The sequence below is a fragment of the Alligator mississippiensis genome, chromosome 4 (genome assembly GCF_030867095.1).
Source record: "Alligator mississippiensis isolate rAllMis1 chromosome 4, rAllMis1, whole genome shotgun sequence".
Classification (NCBI taxonomy): Eukaryota; Metazoa; Chordata; order Crocodylia; family Alligatoridae; genus Alligator; species Alligator mississippiensis.
In genome coordinates, this window is record NC_081827.1 from 97,506,997 (window position 1) to 97,526,589 (window position 19,593).

Sequence of the window (19,593 nt, forward strand, 5' to 3'; positions counted from 1 at the left end):
CCATTAATATCTCATCTGTGGGTCTGAAGATGGCCAATGCAGGATCAACAGACTGTCACAACTCAGGCATGTGTTTCTGCATGGGGTAGGTGGCTCCAGATTCTTGATTGTCTGTGATGCACTGTTTCTGCGACTCCCACTTTTCCATCTCCTGTTGTCATAAGGTTTCAAAGTATTGAGATTCTTGCAGCAAACTCTTCCTCCATTTGGGGAGGTCCTAGGCAATAGTTTCCCCATGAGCTGCTGCTAATGTTGCATTTTTTCCAAGTTGGCCTTGAGGACATCCTTCAAGCACTTTCTCTGCCCTCCTTTTGAGCATATGCCTTGACTGAGCTCAGAGAATAAAACTTGCTTTGGGAATTAAGTGTCAGACATCCAAATTATGTGGCTGGCCCAACAAAGTTTGTGTCAGATGATCATCACTTCAGTACTCATAGTATTTGCTTGCGAGAGGATGCCAGAAAATGTTGGTGCGGTCCATCTTCCCACTGGATTTGAAGGATCTTCTGCAGGCAGCATTGATTATATTTCTCCAATGACTTGAGGAGTCTCCTCTACATTGTCCACACAAGTCTCAGCTCTGTACAAAAAAGGTGGGGATCATAACTGATTGATAAACCATGAGCTTGGTTTTGGATCTGATGACACAGTCTTTGCACGCCTGTTTCCTTAAGTGCATCCAAAGGCTGCATTTGCACATTTGAGGTGATGTTGGATTTCTTTCATGTCAACCTCCTGTGACAAGAAATACAGGAGGTTGACATGAAAATGCTTCTGGGGTACAGGAAATACTCAACATTCTCAAGAGTTTCACCATGAATCTGAATTACTATTAAGAGCTTGTTGTTGGACGACCTTAGTCTTTTGAATGCTAAGCTTCAGTCCCACTTTCTTGTATGCCTCTGTAATGATGTTGACAATTGCCTGAAGGTCTGCTTCCGAGAGAGCGCAGACTATAGCATCAGCAGCATGCTGCAGCTTGAGGATTAAGCTCGATTGGTCTTGGTTTTGGCTCAGAGTTGTCTGGGATTAAAAACAGTTTACCATCCATTTGGTAGTTTAGCTCTACTCTGGCTGGAAGCTTGGTGGTAGTCAGATGTAGCATCATGACAAGGAATAAATCAAGAACAGTGTTGGAGTGATGATGCAGCCTTGCTTAACTCCCATCTTAACCTCAAGCAGTGATAGATCCGTTACTGAAAACCACTCATGTAGCGGGCAAAGAAGGGTGATGAATTTCAGTGGGATCTCAGAAGGATCCTCCATAGCACTTCTTGGTTGACAGAGCTGAAGGCTTTTGTGAGGTCAAAGAAGGCCATGTAGATAGGTTTATGTTGTTCCCAGCATTTTTCCTGCAGCTGGTGAGCTGTGAAGATCATATCAGTTGTGCTTTTTAATGCCCTAAATCCACACTGAGATTCCAGGAGGAGCTCTTCATCAAGTGGAAGGAAACAGTTCAGGAGGGTTCTTGCAATAAGCTTTCCTGTGGTGGATAGCAAGGTGATCCCTCTGTAGTTTCCATAGTCAGACCTGTCACCTTTCTTGTCATGATCATGGTAGTCCTAAGGTCACCTGGCACTTCATCTTAAAGATTTGGAATGGTGAGGAAGGCATGGAGCTGTGACGTGAGCGCCTCTCTGCCCCTGTCCCCCAACCCCTGCTTGAAGATTTCAGCAGGGATTCTATCAACTCCAGTGGCCTGCTTGATGAATTTCCTCACCTCATCAAGGGTTGGAGGGATTCCAAGATACTCTTTGACTGGGTGTTGTGGGATGGAGTGGAGAACACCTCTCATCAACAACAGTGTCTTAATTGAGGAGGTCTTCAAAATGCTCCTTCCAATGGGCACTGATGGCTCCCCATTCCTTGATCAGGTCTCTTCCAATCTTAGGTCTCAAAGGGTTTGGTCCTTGAGTGCTCAGACTGTAGATAGCTTTGGGTCACATTAAAAATAACCACGTATCTTGTGGATACCAGCAAGATGTTAAATCTCCTTTGCCTGGTGTTCCCACCATCTGTTCTTTGTATTGTAGGTACTCCTTTGGACCTCTGCCTTGCCTTGCTAGAGATTCAATTTATTTTGCTTGGAGGTTTTTTTCCGCCCCATAGATTTCATAGACATTAGGGCTGGAAGGGACCTCGGAAGATCAATCGAGTCCAGCCCCCTGCCCAGGGGCAGGAAGTCAGCTGAGGTCATAGGATCCCAGCAAGATAAGAATCCAAATTTCTCTTGAAGGTGTTCAATGTAAGTGTTTGAACCACTTCCGATGGCAGGCTAGTCCAGACCTTGGGGGCTCAGACAGTAAAGAAATTCTTCCTTATGTCCAGCCTGAAACGGTCTTGCAGTAGTTTATAACCGTTTGACCTCGTCATCCCTTGGGGCGCTCTGGTGAACAAACTTTCCCCCAGATACTGGTGGTCACCCCTGATAAACTTATAGGTGGCCATCAGATTACCCCCGAGCCTCCACTTTTCCAGGCTAAAGAGCCCCATACCTCTCAGCCTGTCATCGTAAGGTCTGTTTTCCTGACCTCTCATCATGCACGTGGCTTTCCTATGCACTCTCTCAAGCTTCTTCACATCCTGTTTGAATTGTGGAGCCCAAAACTGGACACAGTACTCCAGCTGCGGCCTCACCAAGGCTGAATATAAGGGGAGAATGACATCCCAGGATTTGCTTGAGAAGCATCTATGGATACAAGCCAGCGTTTTGGTCGCTTTACTAGCCGCAGCATCACATTGAAGCCTTATGTTCATCTTGTGGTCAATCATGACCCCCAAGTCTCACTGCCGAGCCTATAAGGATGCTGCAGGTTTTTCCTCCCAAGGTGAAGAACCTTGCATTTTTTCAATGTTAAACACCATCAGGTTCTCGTCCACCCATTTGCTGAGCCTGTCCAGGTCAGCCTGGATCGCCCTCCTGTCTTCAGGTGTGGATACTTTGCCCCAAAGTTTGGCATCATCGGCAAACTTGGCCAGTCCGCTTCTGACTCCAATGTCCACATCATTAAATGAAGATGTTGAACAATATGGGTCCAAGGACAGAGCCTTGGGGGATCCCCACTGGTCACAGGGCATCATGACGATTGACTTCCGTCAACCACCACCCTCTGGGTCTGACCACGGAGCCAATTTCCCAGCCAGCAGATTGTGGTGGACCCAAGGCCACAATTGGCCAGTTTCACCAAGAGGTGATCATGGGATGCCAGATCAAAGGCTTTTTTGAAGTCAAGATATAGGACAGCAATCTCTTCTCCCTTGTCCAAGTGATAGGTCACCTGGTTGTAGAAGGAAATGAGATTGGTCAAGCAAGACCTATCCACAACAAACCCATGCTGGCTATCCCTCAGGATGTTGGTGTTGGCCAGTCCATTAAGGACGGCCTCTTTAATAAACTTTTCTAAGACCTTCCCTGGAATAGAGGTCAAGCTGATGGGCCTGTAGTTAGCCAGATCCACTTTCCTCCCTTTCTTGAAGATAGGCACCACATCGGCCTTCTTCCAGTCTTTGAGCACTTCACCAGAGCACCAGGAGTTTTCAAAGATCCATGCCAGAGGCTGGGCTATGCTGCTAGCCAGCTCCTTGAGTACCCTGGGGTGTAAACTGTCAGGGCCGGCTGACTTGAAGGTATCCAGCCTCTCAAGGTGTTCCTTCACGAGGTCAGCATTGATGGAGGGTAAGGAATCTCCCTCACCCAGGCCTCCCTGTCCCGTAGTGGGCATGGGCGTCCCATGGGACTGATGAAAGACCAATGCAAAGTACCCGGTTAATAGGTTGGCTTTTTCCTGGGTGTCAGTTGTCCCATCTGGTTTAGCAGTGGTCCAATGTTGCCCCTGCTTTTCCTCCGGCTCCCCACATATCTGAAAAAGGACTTTTTATTCTACTTGATTGGGTACTCAAGTCCTTTGACATTGGCATTGCTTCTGCTGCAGCCATTGCTTTGGAGCCAGTTTGAGCAACAAACAGATGAGTTGGTGTTCGGTCCAGCACTTGTCAGCTCCTAGCATAGTTTGGGTGATGCAGGCATCTTTGTGATCTTGGATATACGTGCACACACTAAATAAGAAGAGATTTTATTTGTAGTCAGCCTTCTACAGATTTTCTTATGAGAAGAGAATCTTAGTCCATTACTACCAATTCCTTAAATCTTTAGAAGTTGAGCCTTTTGCAGGCACATTTCCCTGCAACCGCACAGTGGTTTGTGACAGGCTTATGTATTTTACTATGACACAGTTACCTTGAGTTCTTTTCTTCCCTGGCTACTCCTTTGAACTCACCCATATTATGCAGAATATGGCTGTACTTTGATCTTCACGTTCTACTTGTTTGCCTTTGCCTTCCTTGCAGGAGCTGAGAAATAGAAATACATCTAACTTCAACTCCTAAGGTACCTTTAATTTCCATTAGGATTCCCACAAGATACAGAGCAAAAGATCCCAGAATACCTGTCGTAGAGCAGCAGGGTTCTGTACCACAAGATGTACAAACAGGATGTTGAGCACCTCCAGTCTGGTGGCAGCAGTGCAATGCCAGAGTACTTTTGTTAGGAAGGCTGCTGTACTGCCATCAGGTTGGAGCCTGAGAAGTCACTCCTGACTACTAGATCTGTGGGCTGAGCTGTACAGTGCAGCAAGCACCAGTTGGGACCCCCAGCAATTAGACACTCTTATTGCCACCCTCCCCCCCAGTTTGTTTGTTTTTTTCTAATCTTTGGACCTGTGGAGACTTGACTCAGCTGCACCTCACTCATGCAGTCTGCACGCCAGAAAGGTTGAGCACCACTGTACTAACAAAGGTCCAAATTCCCCTAGATGCAGCTTTGCATCTAATTTATTCCTATTGAATGCCCTTTGTGAGACAGTTCAAGTGGAGAGAAATCTATAGCTATATTTGCAAGATTTACAGACAGGCTTAAGCAGCTGTAAATATTTAAGAACAGGTTTATTATATTTAAGAAAAAGGCAACATATTTCAAATGAAAAAACAAACAAAAAAAAAAATAGGTGGACACTTATCACATGTCACTTGTCACACAATGCATCCAAAGGAGGCAGCATTGATGCCGACAGTCAAGGAGTTCTGACAATTTTTGACCAATGTCAGTTGCTGTCAGAAGCTGCATTCAGCTCTTCCAACCCTGTTAGGAGAAATGTTGAAATAATAAGACAAAGCAGAACAGACTAGTAGGTCCATTTAAATTCAATAGATACAGGCAAGCCCTTTAAGATTGGGAAACTGTTTTATTCCTAAACTAGAGTAACCAGAATGGTCACAGACTATGCAGGGTTATACTAGCAAATATTTGAAGATGAACATTGTGGCATCTCACTTTGAAGAAGTGCTGGGGCTCCTAAAGCAGAGCCCTTGAGCAGAACCTACCTGCGATAATGAGCAAAAGCCTATCTGGAATAAAAGGGACATTGCCCTCAGAGGGTACATCTACATGGAGATGTTTGCTGCCGAGTTAACTATTTAGCTGCAGTAAACATCTGTGTCTACACCTGCAGGGCTGTTAAGATGGAGTAGAATAATAAATTCTGCAGCAGGGTGGTAGTTGTAAATACAAGTACTACCCTGCTGTGGAGTTTTTTTAATCCACAGCACCACATGTGTAGATGCTGATGCAACTAGCTGGGGCACAAGGGTGCTTCACCATGGGGGTTGCTTGCTAGCTAGCCCCCCCCAAGCACCCTTGTGCCCCAGCCAGCCCCTCTGCAGCAGGCTGAGCTGGGTCAGAGCAGCCCTGGGCTAGCTGATCCCCTGGGCCCACTGCCAGCCAGGGTTGCTCTGCCCCAGCTTAATGTGCTGTGGTCCCAGGCACACATTCAAATGATGCACCTGAGAGCAATAAACTCCGGTGCAATATGCACCAGAGTTTATTGCTTTGTATTAATAGCACGTGTAGACGTGCCCAGAGAAAAAAGGTAGGAATCACATGGGCTACTGCAGAAGGGCATCCTCAGGTACTTAGGGGAAGGGTTAGGTTAAGATCATGGTTTGGTTGGTCAATCAACAGGTACATAATTGCTATGTAGCTCAGGCTTATTTCAAACCAGTCTAAGATAGGCTTGAAAGACACAGTAATACCAGTTCTCCATTTCCTCCATCTGGTGATGTTTCATTTACCAAAAGTTTTGGGAGGTGTTGTTCTAAAGCCAACTGCAAAATATTTAAGAAAGGGCTGCAGAGAGTTCTTATCTCCATAATGCAGATATCTTTGAAGTGAAAGCAGCAACAAAGACTTATTTGGGATTTTTAGAGGGTAAAATGTTGCATTGTGCAGCTGGCTAAACTCAATAGGGATCGGCTGTTCCATTCATGCAAGATGAGTCCCCAGGTGTTCTAATTATGCAATACAACAAGTGGGTCCCAGAAACATCTGACAGCCATACAAAGGCTTGTCAATCCAGCATTCCTCCCTACCCCCAAATCTCCAGTTATGTATTAAACCTAGAGAGAGACTAACAACATCAAGAAGAAACTTCCATAAATGAGCACTAATGCCAACTAGTCAATATCAGAACATTTCATCTTGCCTTGATCAGGGAGCTGGACTAGACAACCTCCTGGGGTCCCTTCCAGCCCTATTTTTTTAGGATTCTTTGAAGTCAGCTAGAGAAATAGGAAGGTCTGTGTTTTAGGTACCACTTTTGGACAGATTGCATCTCATGATTCTTTGTAATGCCTTCCCATCCCTCCCTCCCATAGGCCTTCAAACTATGAAAGCAACCACAAAGTTTCCATTTAAGGTGGTCAAGCAGAAACAACTCCTACTAGAAGAAGTACAAATGGTATTGGTCTGTTCTAGACTAGGCCTCAAGCCACCAACATGTGACCACTACCACAACAAGCTTGTCAGCAGTTATGTTTATAGCTGGTCACTCACCATTTAATATTGAGATATTAAACCCAAATTGTTCTTACCAGCAGGTGCTCTTGATTATGGTTGACCCACATGAGCTCCTTGATCTCTAACAGCAGGTGGTACATCAGGTCCTTGGCGCCTGTTTCTTTCCAGCTCCCGTATACGCGTGCAAGTCTCAGAGATCTTATCAATAAGCAGCACATAGTATTCCTCCTGGTTTTAGTATGACAAAAAAAGCCACAGGCAAAGTAGATTGCAAGATTAGGGCTAGGAAGGCCAGCACACTGGGGCAGAAGTTGCTTTAAGGAAGAAGAGCTTCAAAAAGGCCAGATACTATATGGATTCCCCAACATGCATTGCCACTTCTTTCAGGTGTTAGAGCACCTCCTGCATACTGCCTGCTGGCCATGAAGCCATTGTAGCAGTACAGCACGCAAGGAAAGCACCTCCTTGCCCTGAGCAGGTGCCGATACAAAGGGACATACCCTTCCACCTCCTTGTGACCAGCTAGCGTTCTCCCAGAAGGTATTTTTGCTAGACTTCGGGAGATGCAGGGGCACAGGTTTCTGCTTGTTGCTACCACGGTCTCAGGAGCATTACAGCAGTAAGACCAAGAGCATTACATTGCAACAGTTTTTACTTCTCCATCATCTCTAGGTCCTAGAAGAAGTGTAGGTTCAGCAGCAAAAGCAACAGCAGCTCCCTGCAAACTAGAACTGACACCATTGGGTTGGGGAAGCTTGGCAGATTAGCCTGGAGGCTCTTGCCAGATCCAGTCAGATTCTTGTCGAGCCTGTCCTCTCTAAAGCACCAGTAGAAGAGCCAGGAGCCACTCACCCTGCTGTTTGCTTCTTCGTACAAATCCCTTTCCAGCCTCTGAGTATGCAACGCAGCTCTTTCCATCTGCTCACCTGCTCCCACTGCACGATTTTGAATAGGATAGATCACTTCAACACTGACAGGGAGACACCCAGGCAACAGATTAAGTGTCAGGCCACAGACAAGTCTGTATGCCAGGAATCTTGTGCATGCATAGATAAGCACACCTAAACCCCTCAGTGATAGCCATACCTTACCCTTCCCATTTGTTGAAGGATGTGCGGTAGTGCGAGAAGGCTGAAGGATGAAAGGAAATGTGGCAAGGATATTTAGTCCTATTACCGACACCAGAATGAATCAGTTCCAGGGAGGAGATGGTCTCTTGGTGCACATTTTTGCAGCACGTGGGGAATCTGGGCTCCACTGGAGGCCTTTTGGGTAAGTCGACAGCATTTTTTGCAGCACTTTTGAGCCCACCACTGAGAAATGCAGCCATGCCCAGCCATCCCTGCTGAACCCCAGAAATCAAGTAGTGAAGGTCTCAGGCCTCCCACTGCTCTCAAGCATGCCAGAGATGGAGAACTCAGGAGTAGCACCAGAGAGTACACAGCTGCTTCATTTCTGAATTTCTCAGTGCCCAACCTGCTTAGCAGTGCCCTCAAGCCCACTGCAGAAGCCCAAGGTGACAGAGCTGCTTCAATTACTCAGACGTGAACATCAACCACAGCCCATCTCTTTTGACTGAAGCCTTTACTCCCAGAGCTCTGCCTCAACAAAGACAGTAGACTTTTCAGTAAGCCACGAGGGCCACAGCTGCCTGCTGCCGTTTTTCGCAGGCTGGAAAGAGCATGGTGCTGCAGAAAGGTCCAAGAGAAAAACTCCATGAAAAGTTCAGAGCTCCTAAATACATGGCAAGGGACACCCAATACCTGAGCCACTCAAGACCCACTTCCATTTGGAGACTGGATACCTACATGCCACGCACAATATGCTCACGATGTGCTGGGCACATGGATTCTTGCCACTGTTTATTCCTGCTGGTGGAAGATGATTGTGGTGCTCTTGGTATAGGACCGAGGGTGCCAAGAGCTGCTTTGTCTGCACTCCCTGGGCTTAAGGGGGAGACAGAAGAGGGAGGAGAGAGAAAGAAGCTGTTAAGGATTGGAGAGAGAGAGACTTGCAATTAAAGATCTTAGCGAGGCAGCACTTCTGCAGGGGGACTCTAGGGCACAGTGCTCTCTGCGGCACAGAGGCGAGCTGCACAGGAGCCCAAGAACTTCTGCATGGTCAAGCTGGTGCCGTGTTCCTCTCATGAGTACATGAGTCCACTTCCTCATTCTGCAGGTTCAGCTCAAAAAAGTCACTCAACCTCTTACCCAGTAATGATGCGTAGGGGGGGGTGCACGTGCACCTCCCCCCTCCCCCCCCCCGAGAGTGCTGGTGTACCCCCTGACAGGCCACGCTCCCCACTTAGGCAATGGGCAGGGGGCAGGCAGGAATGCCGGTGCCCCCCCTGAGACTGCTAGCCAGGGAGTGGGAGTGCCGGATGAAGCAGTGTGGCCACTTCCCGGTAGCCTCGATCGGCCACAGGCAGACCCTGGTCAGTGAGATCGGCCATGGGGGGACCTCCCCCCATTGCTGACTGGTCGCTGGGGCACATGCCCCCCCCACTAAGGTGACACCAGTTGTCTCTGCTTGGGTGTTGCTGTTGGCTCTAAGAGTTGAGTGAGAGCCTGGGCATCGCCAACCAAGTTGTTAAGAGTCCTGTATGCTGCTAGGGAAAGTCAGAACCATGTCAAGGAGGTTTTCCCAAAGTCTTTTTAATTCTACACATTAAGTTCTCATCTCTACAGTCCTCACTTGCAGAAACACTTCAGACTATATATAGTCTGCAACTTTCCTTACGCATAAGGTTTTGCTGGTTTAAGAGAAGAGACAGCTGTAGGATTGTATCCAAGTGTGAACTCCAGACACATACACATGGAACCAGCGCAAATCCTCACTATCTGAGTCTCCCTCTTTGTCATGGGAAGCAAGTTCCACCACAGGCAAGAGGGAGGGAAAAGGCAGATAGAAGAACTGTGTCACCTAAACTGAACTGTGGCCAGGATACCACCACTTCTCATCCCCATTTGTGAGGAGAGCCATGGATCTAGAGGCCAAGAGCACCCTCCTAAAGCATAGTCCCCCTAGCCCCAGGAGAAGGTTCTGGTTCAAAGAGCCCCCCTCTCCTCCCTGCAGAAACGATGCACGCTGTTTTCCACAGCAACATGGTGCTCCCCAGATATCAGTGTCCTGAGGGAAGGACAACGCCACATAGTCCCTTTGAGCAGCTTCAGAATTCAATGTGCAGGGATGCAGCAGGAAGACATTGAAGCTCATGTAGCTACACCAAGGAAATGCTCAATTCCAGATACAGATGCAGTTGGGACTTGAAGCAAGACTTCAGCAACCCTCAATAACCCTGTTAACCTGCGTCCTGCCCCCCACAGCCCATCAATTTTATGGGAGATGTTTCATTCAGTGGTTTAATGTAAGACAAAATACATGGATTAAGGGGACCAAAACTTACATCTCAAAATTTATACCCAAAAGAAACATTGCTCTGGAGGCAAAGCTGGGCAAGGAACCTCTCTGCTCACTCCCACACTATCCACATCTAGAGAACAAGAGAAGAAAAGAACATCAATAATTTATTCTTCCTTCCAAAATACTAGGCCCTGCATAGGAGAATTATTTCTACCCCCTTCCCACCCATCATAGCTTAATTCATCATCTTGAAAGAAGACAGGATAGAGGAAACAAGGCCATCTTATTGCTCTGCTTCTCTAAAACACTACACATGAAAAGGTAGAGATTTTATCACAAGAATCCCATGCTAACACGGTGTTGGAAAGAAGCACGGCTAGTTTCAGTAGAAGCCTTTTTCTTAAGCTAGCAAGGAGGGTAGGGGGAGGGGAAGCCTTTCACCGAAGACTCCCTCAGCCAGCAGAAATCTCTTAGGTTTTGCTGATAGAAGTACCATAGCAACTTTCCCTTTTAGGTTTTTCTTAAAGTTTCAATACTGCCAGGATTCAATTCATTGCTATGTTCAGAGCAGCCAAGAATCACTCATCTTGAGCTCCAGGTGCTTCATTCTCTCCGTCTAGCACACCACCCTGAAGTCTCAGACTGGCTGCAACTGCTAGATTTAGTCTCACGCCTTCTACTCATGGCTGTCTTCCTACCATCTCTAAGCCAATAGTGGAGTCCAGCAAAACAGGGTCAAGCAAACAACTGCTTTCACTAGCAAGTGTTTCTCAGGAAAAAGGAGCACAGAAGTAGAGAAGACTGCCCTCAGCATTTCCCAGATGTAGGGTGGCCATCATAGAGGACATTCCAGTTTTCTGCTACTCTGTCCTCTATTGTTACAAAATACAATGCCTTTATATCCTCTACATATACACCTTTATGTCCTCTGCGTAAAGGTGTCCGGTTTTGTATCAGAGGACAGAGGACAACTGGACTGTCCTCTATGATGGCCGCCCTACCCAGATGCCATTAGCCAGTTATGGTGGAATACGTAGGAACGAAACAGCGTGCCTGAGGTAGGAATATTAAGAGGAGATGCAGACTGGTGTGCATGGGGAAGAGAAAAATGTGGGGAGGTCAAGTCAGTTTAGGAATATTCCTTAATCCTGATAGAATATGAAGACACTTAAAATACACCAGTAGATGTTCTAGAAGGGTAAAGGGAGGATGTCATTGCCTTCTGCTCATTTTTTTTTCCCTGTTCAACATTTTCCTTGAAATTTGATGGTTTCACTGTTCTGCTGAAGGGTTTGTGTCCCTTGCCTTTGGGTTACAGTTACATGGTCCTTTTGACCAAGGTATTTATTGGGGTTTTTTGGCAAGAGAGAAGCTGGAGGATCTGATGTTTGAGTTCCAACACCACTTCAAGAAGTATTGCTGGAGTCAGCCAAGTGACAGTGGCCAAAATTTCATAGGGGTTGTGAATAATTGTAAACAGCTTGTACCAACTTCTTAGAACTGAATCACATTGGTACTATTGTAAGATTTTGAATCCTGCATAACTTGGCAATTGACTTATTGACGTGAATTTAATAGGTCCAAAGAACCACACCACGGGGAGTATTGCAGAGTTTAAATGGTTACGTGACTTCAATGCATTCAGTCATGTACTGGGAAGACGGAAGTGAGGGGAAGAAGAGAAATTCAAGAGAGCTCCCCCACCTTCTATGAACCAAAGAAACCCACATATACACAACCAGACTTACCTGTGCAAGTATGGCAGGGGAGGGGGAAATAGAGTCATCTTTTCAGTCTTGTGTGTATGGCAGTTGAAAGAAAGTGGCATGCATATAAATCCATGCCACTTCACTAGATCACCATATTGATAAATACTGAAATGAAGTACAAATGCTTCACTGTCTATGCTGACTTTGCAGGGATCCATAAAATAGCATAAAGGCATCAGTTTTATGTTGTGGGGGAGGGGGGGGAAGGAAGAGGAAGAGATGCAAGTCTTAATAAAGTAATGCTGCATTTTCAAAGATCTTCTAACTCTAGGAAGGCCCCATAAACTAGAAGTTTAAAATACTGACTATGTGCCTTTAAAAGCATTCTCCCTGACAGCATAGGAAACCCATTTTCCATATCAGGGGGACAGACACCAAGTACCATTGCCATGGCAAGTTAATGCCCAGGTTTGCCTGCTAGAATTAAAAAAAAAAAAAAAAAAAAAAAAAAAAAAAGAAAGAAAATGGAAGCACATGGGCTGCTCCTCCTACAGGGGTCAAATTGCAATATGCAGACAATTCCTTAACCAAACATTTTATAGTAAGAAGGGCACTGCTGGAAGACATTCCTGTCTGCAAAATGTATGTAGAGTCCATTTCCTAGCCAGACATGAATCTAGGCATAGTTTCTTCTAGGTGGAAGAAACTCCACACTGCTAACTAATACAACTAAGAAGAAGACACCTGCAAGAGTCAAGCAGCCAGGCTAAGGTATCTAGGGCCATTTGTAGATGTGCTCACCATCTTCTAAACCATGTTAACTGATTTGCATCACACAGTTTGAAATCACAGTTCAATTCGAATTAAGGATTAATAGATGATCAAGGGAGTTTGCCCCCTTCTTCACAAATCAGTAGCCTATGTGCTTGGGCAGAGCTGGGAGCTTAGTCAGGATATTGATACTCAATCATATTGGGCATTTATCCACATACTTTTCTGATCTGCAACACGCCAGAGATCCACTGCTTCTGAGCAGACTCAGTTAATCGAGTCTGCTCCATATGTGAACCAAGATGAACTGCACCGCTTGCAGTTGTATAAGTGGGAAAATGCATGCAGAAAATGGGAGCGGTGCGCTTTTAAACTAAAGCACCTCTGATGTGTTTTAGTTCAAAAGCGTGCCACCACCACTTTCTCAGTGCTGACACACATTTCACTGCATTTTCAAAGTGCCTGGCGCTGCGGTGCTTACATGTATAAAAATGCCTGATGAGGTGTTGGCACACATGACTTTGTAAGGCTGTGGGAAGGGGAACAGGGGAGCGGGAATAGCCTCTGTTGTGTTGCAAAAAAACAATTTGCAATGCTTATCTGCATTCTTAAGAAATATTTATCCAAGTTCCTAAGGACTGTTTTTCCTAAAAGCAACATGGTATATACACATGTTAATGAATACAGTTTAAAATTGCCCAAATTTGGACTGCCCTGGTGTGCATTAACTTTAATCCTCATCCAATGAGGATTAGCCAATTCAGACTGGAGCCATTTTTACTTCAGACTATAGACATTCACACGTATATAGTGACAGCTCTAGTCCGGATTAAACCTAGAAAAAAGTAACATCTATAGAACTGCCAATCTTCTCCAAAATGACCAAAAAGTTCTTCCCATCTTTATCCTGTCGCTTCCCTTTCCTTAGCTAGATGGCTCTCTCCTCCCAGAGCAGCTAGACATAAGGCTGTCCTCCCAGAAACACTGTTTGTTCAGTTAAGCACCACAAATGTGTTGGTCATAGTTGGTGTAGGTTTGGGGCATACAGTGCCATTGTTCAGGTCACTAGACACCTAAAAAGGGTACTTCAAGCCCCAAAGCTTATCCAACATCTCTTCCATGCAGTTGGATCAACTGTAGAGATATTACAAAAAAAACACCCTTGCCTCTCATACATTCCCTAGACCAATTACAGCCACAAAAAGAAAAGAAAAAAACAACAACACTCCAACCCTACTTTGTCATAGTTGTCAAGAGCAAGAGCTATTACATGAACATGTTAGTATAATTGACTCTTCTAGGCTAACTCAAGAAGTTTCACCGTGTAGGAGTAGGCCGTACTATTTCACTTCCCTTTGGAACTGCTGGAGTAGACATTCTAGTAGTAGTCCTTCAAAACTGAAAGCATCCCTCTTCTCTATGAAGTAGATGCGCTATTGTGCCATTTTACATCTGTGTGCCAAGAGTATGATTAGAGAAGCTCTTGTAGCGAGAGGAATCTGGAGTGGAGGCCACGTGAACAGCTTATATTAGTTATGTTCGCATAGCAGCATCTGCAGAGCATCCCAATCAGTATGAGGACCAAATCATCCACAAGAAGATGATTCTTGTCCTGAAAGACTTAACATAAAGAACAAGGGCAAAAATGCCTTCCAACAAGTTGAAGAGCAAAGATACAATAGTGTCTAGTATCCCCAGTTAGACTCCTTCACAGTCTCTGTTTATCTCAAGAGCCCATCTTTCACCTAACCCACCTCCAAAGCTAAAAGTACTCAACATATTTATATCATCACCTTCTTCATACTCAACATACAAACCCAACCCCTAGCCACTCCACTACAAGGGCTGGCCTTAATCCCTGGTCCCTGGATCAGTAACCTACAGAGCATGGGCCAGATCTGGCCTGTAAAGCAGAGATGGGCAAAGTCCAGCCCATGGGTCAGATCTGGGCAGCAGCTGGACTCCATTTCCCAGCTGCCCCTGCCCACATAGCTAGGGCTGGTCTCCATGGAGGCCCCAGCCACAGCAGAGCTCAAGGCTGGGGTTGCCATGGAGACCAGCCCCAGCCATGCTGGCAGGGCATGCAGCAGAGCAGGGCAAGGAGCTGCTAGGAACTTGTGGCAGGGGCAGCCTGCTCCAAAGCCAGGGCAGAGCCGTGATGTGTAGCCTGCCTGCTCTGGACAGGGGCGCACAAGCAGGGGATTGTGGCTTTGCCCCGGCTCCTTGCAGCAGTAACAACCTGGTCTAGAACAGGGGCAGAGCTGCGATCTTCTGCTTGCATGCCCCTGCCCAGAGCATGCAGGCTACAGATCGCAGCTCTGCCCTGGCTCCAGAGCAAGCTGCCCTCATCACAAGTTCCCAGCAGCTCTAAAGCAGCCCCCTGCCCTGCTCTGCTGTGTGCCAGGTCAGAGAGGCTGGGGCTGGTTTCCATGGCAACCCTAGCCTCCAGCTCTCCCACCTGTGGCTGGGGTCTCCATGGAGACTGGCCCCAGCTATATGGGCAGGGGCAGCTGGGAGATGGAGTCTGGCTGCTGTCCAGATGGCTCTACAGCAGGGGTGGGCAAAATAGCCTATCTGATCCTACCTGCAAGTCCAGCACCTGGGGCCTTCATCTGTGGCTGCGTTCCCCATGCCATTGTGGCAAAAGCAGCAGCAGCTGAATCCTAGCGCCTGCCTGCCCACCTCTGACCCCAACTGGGTCACTTTGGCCTGTAGCTCAAAAAGGTTGCTAACAGCTGCCCTAGCCTATATGACTGGTATGAAACTAGACCATGCATAAGTCAAACTATGGCAACCCTTCCTCATAGTAGACTATGGGGCATTTAGTTTTGTGCAGATTTACACTGGAAGTAAGAGGGCAGAATTGAAGAGGCAGAAAAACAGTTGATTTGCACATTAGCAGAGGTAGAATTAAGGTTGTGTTCAAACTTAGCTCCAGATAAAAGTGGAACCGAAGCAGCAAACATCAGCACCTTTGTTGTACATGGATGTTGTTATGCATTCCCCCTCTACCCCCACCCCCAAAAAGGGGAGGAAAACAAACAACAAAAAACCCACTTTGCTTTAGATTATGGGACCTGAAAAAAATAAATTGACCCCATTTTACATTTTCCGCTATATCAACCATGCTAGCCTCAAGCATGTTGAAGCTGATAAAAATCTAGTTGAGTTGGAAGTACAGCAACTTGCATATGAAGGCAGAAGCACACCAGCTATTTCAGGACAGGTCAAGGCAAGCAAGAGCTGCTATTGCGTGTTCACAGGACTGTAACTTTATAGTTTTGCCACAAGGCTTCTCTATCCAAGCAGCATTTAACCAAGCCAGACATTTCAAATAGAGGGTTCAAACTTTTCCAACACCACACGAGCAAGTGATCTTAAAAAATTCCTCCCTCACTACTGAAATTCTCTCTCATTTCATTTAAAAAACAACAAAACCCCAAAAACAAGAAACTTCTCCAAATGATTTAACTGCTAGAACCCTATGTTGAAATACTGGTAAAACCCAAAACAGGAAACCAAAAAAAGGAGATAAGCTAGGCTAGGGCATCTTACATTTTCAAGTCCTTGTACAGAGGCAGGCACTCATGACAAAGTACTTTTCCCCTCCTCTTCCCTATTAAAGGGCTGTTCATCACAGGGTGAAGTGTAGAAGTTAAATAGCATCATCATCCCGTGTTCAGCTAGAGTAGACAGTTCATAGCACTAGGAGAAACTGCCATGTAAGAACAGCAAGGTTAGTGGCTTTCACTCTATCTGGTCACCAGGTTTAAGTAAGGACAGTTGTCCAAGGGTGTTCATAGAGTGAGACTTGTTCAAACTACATATTGGATACTAGGAATTAAAAAAGGGCCTTCCTTAGATGAAAGGCTACAGGAGCTGGAGGGAACAGCTAGGCTTTTCAGCACTAACAGGAACATATTCAGGGATGTCAGTAGCAGAAGATTCACCATCCACTAAAGCAATAGTCACAGCCTCATGGGTTAGGCAAAGAGGAAGGGCACTGAAGTGGATAAGCTAGTACATATCTCCACCAGTTTTCTTAAAGTCCTTATATATTCTCATTCCCAACACTTTCTAGTTTTTCTTATGTATTTGTACCCACAACAAATTAAAAGAAGACCCACACTGCAGTAGCTATATAGGAGGATGTAGGGGGAAAGCTGGGGGGAAACCTTTAGTCAGGCTGCACACTCTCTGAAAAACAACCATCACTACAACTTGTTTAACAATCCTAGCCCCACCACCCACGTACTTCTACTCTAATACTTACATGCCTTCCCTTTCAAGAAAACTTGCTTAAAGAAGTATCATTTCTTTATATATCAAGAAGCTTTGCTGGTAGTTCTGTCCTTTATCAAATGATTCTACTCAAATTAAATCATGTATTGGGGCAGGAGTGTCACAGGTGAGGGTTGATCATCACATAAAGGACCATAATCACCTGCAAACCTGTTTTTTTAAGTCGCCACAGCTGCATTACTATGCCTGCCTTACCCTGGAGTCCCAGATCTGTCTTCTCCTAATCAGCTTTGCATGGGAGAAAAGAGAGAAAAGGGCTAAGAACATGTTTTTACATTTAAAATATAGTCTATGGTAATTACCAGAAAAAGGTACAACAGATAATTATGGAATAATAAGTGCACAGAGTAAATTGTTTGTTAGGTTCTTTCACCATTTGGTTCACGGTCTAAGGTAAGAGATTTCAATAAATTCCAAATTTATCTCCCTTCTTTAACATAATTGTGGATGTTCCTCTTCCTCAAGTATCCATTCTTCTTTGAATGCAACTGACCTTTTGTATGGCATTGCCTTTATCTGTAAAGAAGCTCTTTCTACAACTTGCAAACATTTTGCCTTTATTTTTCAGAAAAAGTCTCTTTTTTTCCTTGAATTATGAGCAAGTGTGTACAGAACAACCGCGGCTACTTTCTCCAGACCAGGAATCATGCTTCTGTTCTCCCCTCTCTCTCAATGAAAGAGGCATCTCAGGGACACTTAAAATGTGCTAAATACAACAGCTGTTGCTTCTCTCTCTACGGTCTACCCTCCCACTTTTCGAAAGAGAGTATCTAGGCCTCATACATCTTCTGAGCTTTGCTTGTTGCTGCATAGGGCTTGAAGGAAATTCCTCTCCCTAGCTGCTACATGTGTCAGGGCTTTTTAAAACTTCCTGAGAGGCATTGGTGTTGGCTGCAGCTAACGCTGGGGATTGATTGTGACTCGGGTGCACCAGTGCTCATGCTGGGACTTAAACCCAGAGGCTCCTGGGTAGAGGGTCTTGCCCCTCCACTCAGGGTCAGACTGATTGCCATATTTGGGACTGGGAAGGTCAGATTGGTATGGACTGTGGGGGGTTTTGCCTTCCTCTGTAGTAGGGGGCAGGGCTGTCTTCCTGGGATCTTTTGAGCACATATTAGCAACTTCTACAGCAGCAGGATGTAGGCCACTGTGGTCCCCCTGCTTTACCTCTGGCAGGTCTGGGGTGACTAGTTTTGCTAAGAGATTAGACACTGGATTTGTATAGAGTGGTTTGGATAGGGATGATCCTGCCTGTGGCAGGAGGTTGGACTTTTAGATGACTTCCGAAGGTACCTTCCAGCCCTACTTCTCTATGAATAGCCTGACATTTTTCAGCATTTGCCCTCCCTTCCTTAGGCAGTCCTACACTACTTTGTTGGGGGGGGTAGGGATTATTGTAGTTACATAAGCTTTTCACTGAGCTCTCTGTAGGGCTGCCCAGGTCCTTTTCTCAACTGCCCAGCATTCATATTCATATGTGTCATGACCATGAGTGATCTTGTTTGCTGGGTTAATCCATACCTTTCAGAAGGTTTGCTGAGAAGAACTGGGACAAAGTCCTAGAAATAAGAGTGAAGAGAAAGGTTCATTTTTGTCCCTGACAAGGGAGGCTAATTGGACCTGGCCTTCCTCCCTCTGTCACTAGTCTGCAACAATTAGTATGTGACTTGCGTAGAGCCTTCCTCCAGCTCTACCTGTGCATATGCCAACAGTAGATTTGAGTGAACTCCTCCTCAGTCACTTAGAGGCAGGGGCATCACCCCCCTACACACCATGCAAGGGGAGCAAGGAAGAGTTGTGTTGGTCTGCTGCCTACTGCCCCCAGAGCTGCTGCTGAACTCCTAGCTACGTGGTGTGTGGAAGGGACTCTAGCTGACAGCTTTCCTCTGCAGCAGCATGTGAGCAGACCTAGCAGGAAACCTAGAGGTCCATAAACAACAAGCAAGATGGGGTCTACCTGGGCTTGTTATGCAGTTCTGTAAGCACATGATCCTTTAGTAGCAGTGTCTAGGGTCAGAAAGAGGTAGTTAATCTGGAGTTAACCACAGCCATTTCCCCAGTGGAAATGCAATTTAGTGATATTTACCTTAACCAGCCAAATTAAGTTGTAAGATGTTAACCTATACCTACTCTTGGAAAAAAACAGCAGTCAAGCATAGTAGTGTAATGTATGGGGGCATCCACTAGACCTTGGTGCTGATTTGCGGGGTGGGGAGGGGGCACAAAAATAGCAGCTGCCAGGCTGCTGGCCCAGTCACTGCCACCCAGGGTGAAGAACTGCCCAGTTATACCTCTGGTTAGGCAAGAGTTAGCTAAAATGGGTTGGCTTATCTCAACACACAGTAAAGGAGTCTGCCATCTGTGTTTTGAAAGCAAGTTGAAGCCCATCTGTTAAACAGGCTTTCATTCCCCTCATTTGCCAAAAAAGTGTTTTTTTGACCTGTACCCCAGGCCTACAGCATAAAGGTGGATACTCAAGTCCATGTTCTTGGCTATGCCATATAGATGAATATATTACTGATGCAGGGTAGGGATGAGAGAGAGAAATCTGCTTGGGAGTTTCAAGATGGACTTTTGCCTGTCAAAGGTCTAGCCTGG

General features: G+C 46.0%; 1 long non-coding RNA gene across 3 annotated transcripts; it reads right to left on the reverse strand.

Annotated features, from left to right (window-relative positions):
* Positions 1–4,924: 4,924 nt before the first annotated feature.
* Positions 4,925–17,100, reverse strand: LOC109283600 (uncharacterized). 3 transcript variants are annotated; one of them, XR_009461337.1, is made up of 7 exons: positions 16,967–17,100; positions 11,962–12,087; positions 10,257–10,343; positions 8,659–8,796; positions 7,703–7,820; positions 6,925–7,078; positions 4,925–5,137 (listed from the first exon to the last, which is right to left on the reverse strand). It is a non-coding gene; the product is annotated as an uncharacterized LOC109283600 (long non-coding RNA). The 3 variants fall into 3 exon arrangements; XR_009461338.1 differs by lacking the exon at positions 11,962–12,087 and having other exon boundaries at positions 8,659–8,791; positions 16,967–17,099; XR_002090832.2 differs by lacking the exon at positions 11,962–12,087 and having other exon boundaries at positions 16,967–17,099.
* Positions 17,101–19,593: the final 2,493 nt, after the last annotated feature.